The sequence below is a fragment of the Chrysochloris asiatica genome, unplaced genomic scaffold (genome assembly GCF_000296735.1).
Source record: "Chrysochloris asiatica unplaced genomic scaffold, ChrAsi1.0 scaffold00029, whole genome shotgun sequence".
Taxonomy (NCBI): domain Eukaryota; kingdom Metazoa; phylum Chordata; class Mammalia; order Afrosoricida; family Chrysochloridae; genus Chrysochloris; species Chrysochloris asiatica.
Window position 1 is genome coordinate 10060666 of NW_006408547.1, and position 4470 is coordinate 10065135.

Below are 4470 nucleotides of genomic sequence, written 5' to 3' on the forward strand. Positions count from 1 at the left end.
CATAGTGACCCTGTATAGGGTATCCGAGGATCAGCTGGTGAGTTTGAACCACCAACCTTGCAATTCAAACAGCTTTGCTGTCTGGCTTATTAACCCACAGTGCCACACCAGAACTCCATATATTCAATAGAATAAACATTCAATAGAGTACTGAATATATATGTATATATATATATACTCTATTGAGTCTGCTTTTATTGACGCAATATTACCTAAAGATCTTTAGTTTAAATTTCACAGTAAGGAGACATTTTTTATGATTTTTTAAATGTACACAAAGAAATGCAAGGGAACCACTTAATAGAGCTGATAGAATGGAACATTTATCCCAGAATTCTAAGACCCTGAAGGACATTTGACTGCTTGACAGGAGTGTGAAATAGATTTTATTATATTAACATACTAAGAATATGGTGTTTAATCTATTAAAAGATCTGGTGTAGTTAAGTGTCATCCAGTCATTTCCTATGTACAACAGAATGAAACACTGCTCTGTCCTGGGCCTCTCTCACATTTGTGTTTATTTCCGATCACACTGTGGCAGCCATTGTGCCAACCCATCTCATTGAACATCTTCCTTTTCTTAGCTGTCCTTCACTTTACCAAGCAAGGTATCCTTCTCCAAGGACAGGTCCCTCCTTCCTGGCGATATGAGAAAGAGCATGAGGGGAAAGTTCTTGTTGTTACTAAGTGTCATTGAATCTGTTCAATGCATAGTGACCCTGAATAAGGTCTCAGACGATTGGCTGGTAAATTTGAACCACCGACCTGGTTGTTCAATGTACTTTGTGATCCAGTGTTTATTTCTAATATTCACTTTCAGTTGGTAGTGGCAGTGTGCCATGGAGTAGGTTCTGACTCATAGTGACCCTGTACAGGTTTTCCGAGGCTGTAAATATTTACGGGAGCAGAAAGGCTCCTCTTTCTCCCATGAAAGAGCTGGTAGTTTCGAACTGCTGACGTTAAGGTTCAAAGTCCAATTCACAACCACTACACTACCAGAGCTCCTTCACTTTCAATTAGGAAAGTTTAAATTTGTATCCTGTTAGTAGTTTCTTAAAATAAAATGGTTAACATTGTTATGTTTGGTTCTTAAAGTTACATGTATACTTGTATATGTTGTGTTTTATTCATTCTAATTTTCTTTCTTTATCCATAGGAATATATTAGATCTCAAACTCTCGAATGCTAAAACCCTATCTTGAATTACATCAGAACACAAAGCTACTCTGAACTAACTGATGATTAAATATTACAAATTGGAAAAACATCTTTAAAAATTAACTACTGTTGTGAATATTTTAACTTCAAAGTAAATATAAAAATTATAAAAATTAACTGTGATAAAGAGTTTTCGACAACCAGAAGTCCTAGTCATGGAGGCAGTTTATAAAAGTGTCTAGACAGTGGCCCAGAATGACAGTAAGATTCTCAAGCTATTTAAAATATTAGAATTGATTTTATAGGTATAATGTGTAACTTATCAGCATTTTCCAAGTATTTCTTTAGTCACAACTCTAATTCAAGTAGGAGTTGAGTCAACCTCGTTTTAAAAAGTCAGACTAAGATTTCAACACCCTGAGAAGAATGAAGTAAGTAGAAAACAATTCATATTACCATGGCTTTCTGGAGTACATTTATTATTGCATTACTTAGAGCCTCAAGGTTTCATTATTGATCTTTTATGAGTATTTAATCATAATACTTAAAACTAAGGTTCGGTTATATGTGACATCAGGAATGTAGATTTGATTACAATAGAAAATGTTACAAAATCAACAAATTAGCAGAGAAACTAGAAGTTCATTCCTTTAAATATTAAAAGCCAGATGTCCCACGTACTCAGTTGAAAAACCATTTACAAAAATTTCATGTCAGTCATTTGAAAAATATCTATATTTCTCCATATAAAATCAATAAGAACAGGAATTTGAGAGTCCTAAAAATGTACAGGAATCTCTTAATAAGTTCAGTGTCAAATTTTAACAAATCAAAGAGGAAGTGAGTTACTCTTAGTGTTATGTTTCCATCTTATTTATATTTGATGGCCCCAGGTCTATGTCACTTATTCAAAAAGAAAAGTCTGATCTTTGCCTTATTTTTATTTTTATTCTCCTTTATCCCAGCATATCATTGCTTAGACCTTCACAGAAAATTCATACCAGAACACCAATAAGATGCAAGACTAAGGTATTTTGTTGTTGTTGTTGTGAAGTGCCATCGAGTCAGTTCTGACCCTTAGCGACCCTGTACAGGATTTCCAAGGGTGTAAATCCTTACGGGAGTAGAAAGCCTCATCTTTCTCCCGCGGAGCGGCTGGTAGTTTCAAACTGCTGACCTTAAGGTTCGCAGCCCGATTCGTAACCATTACGCTACCAGTGTCTTTCCTGGAGTCCTGGAATGGTGCTGTGGGTTAATGCGCTAGACTACAAGGTTGGTTTGAACTGCAAGGTCAGCAGTTCAAGCTCACCAACCACTCCTCAAAAATCCTATACAGGGTCTCTATGGATCGGAATTCACTCAATGGCACTTAATAACAACAACATCCACAGCTAGTGTCTTTCCTAGTTCTTCACATCCATACTGGGTTACTGCTATGAGAGGACCAGTTTGCTTTGCAGAATTTTCCAGAGGATCATCACTACCCACAAAGCTCAAATTCCTTCGTCTTATTTCAGAGACACTGCAATCTATTATTTAGCTACTTTCCCACCTTAACTTTCACTCTGCCCTCCATGAAACCTTCATTGCAACCAAAGCAAGCTGCTAACACTAGCACTTCCTAAACATTGTTTAATTCTATGCTCACCTGGATATTTTTCAAATAACACCCACTGAAAAGCACTGATCTTTTAATATGTAGTTCAAAAACTTAATGAAATTTCCTAGAAAATTCTCATAAAATGGGAAGCCTCCTCATTCAAATGCCATTACTACCTATTGTTAGGTTAAGACATTTGCATTTCTGAACCCCTAGCACAAAAATTCCAAGTGGAAGCTAGTTCTGATTAATTCCTGTCACCCTTAGTCACTTAAAAAACAAAGTAAAACATAACACATCTTGTTCCCAAAGAAATGTTGCTAAAATAACAGAAAACACCCTTATCCACAGGTTTAGTTCATTTTAAGCACACGTGTTTTAACAGACAGAGTACGAATTCACCCTATAAAAATATGCATCATCAGTGTCATCTGAAAGGGTATTATGACTCAAGCGTATACAAAGATAATAAAAATATTTTTAAATAGAGCGAATGACCCCACACTATGAAGTGAACAATTAAAGTATGTTATTATAAATCTAATATAACAATGTTTCCACCAGAATACCAAATATTGAAACATTATGAATAACACCAGAAAATTGTCATTTATAGTGTCAGAAGATGAGCCTGTCAAGTTGATAGACACCCAGAATATAATTGGGGAACAGTCGTCTTCTCGAAGTAGATTCAGCCTTGATGACAGGACTGGAGTACAGCTGTCAGGAACTTCATTTGCATATATTATTACTGTTGTTGTTAATTGTCATCAAGTAGGTTCTGACTCATAGTGATCCTGTGTAGGGTTTCTGAGGAGCGCCTGGTGAGTTTGAACTACTGATTTTGTAGTACAAACCAAATTTGCAGTTCAGCAAATTAACCCATAGCACCACACCAAGACTCCATTTGCAGATGGGGCACAGCTAAAAATGAGGAGAAAGAGTTGTAAACATATATTAATAATCAGGACATGAAATGTATGAACTGTGACTCTAGGAAAATCAGAACTTGTTAAAAATGAAATGAAACACATAAAGACCCGTATCCTAAGATGAAATAATTGGTATTGACTATTTTGAATCTGACAATCATATGCTTTATTATGATGGGAATGACAAATTGAAGAGGAATAGTGTTGCATTCATCAACCAAAAGTACATTTTAAGATCAATCTTGAAGTATAATGCTGTCTGTGATACGATAATATCATACATCTTCAAGGAAGACCAGCTAATGCCATTATTATTCAAATTTATAACTGTCACCAACCACTAAAACCAGTAATGAAGAAACTGAAGAATTCTACTAACTTTTTTAGTGTGAAACTGATCAAACATTCAATCAAGATGTATTGACGATTACTGGAGATTGGAATGAAAAGGTTAGAAACAAAGAGGAAAGATCAGTAGTTGGAAAATATGGCCTTGATGACTGAAAGAATACTGGAGATTATGTGATAGAATTTTTCAAGACCAATGACTTCTTCAATGCAAATACTTTTTTTTAATTTAAGGTTTTTATTGTGGATTGAGTGAAAGTTTACAGGGCACATCATCAGTTTCACATTCAATAATTCATATAACTTGCTTAATTACATTGATTATTGATTATAATCCCCTCCATATACCATCACTTAAAAGTATTTCTCTTTATCCACTTTAGTTTTTTTTTTTTAAACCCACAAACAAAAAAAAAAACCACTCAGGCA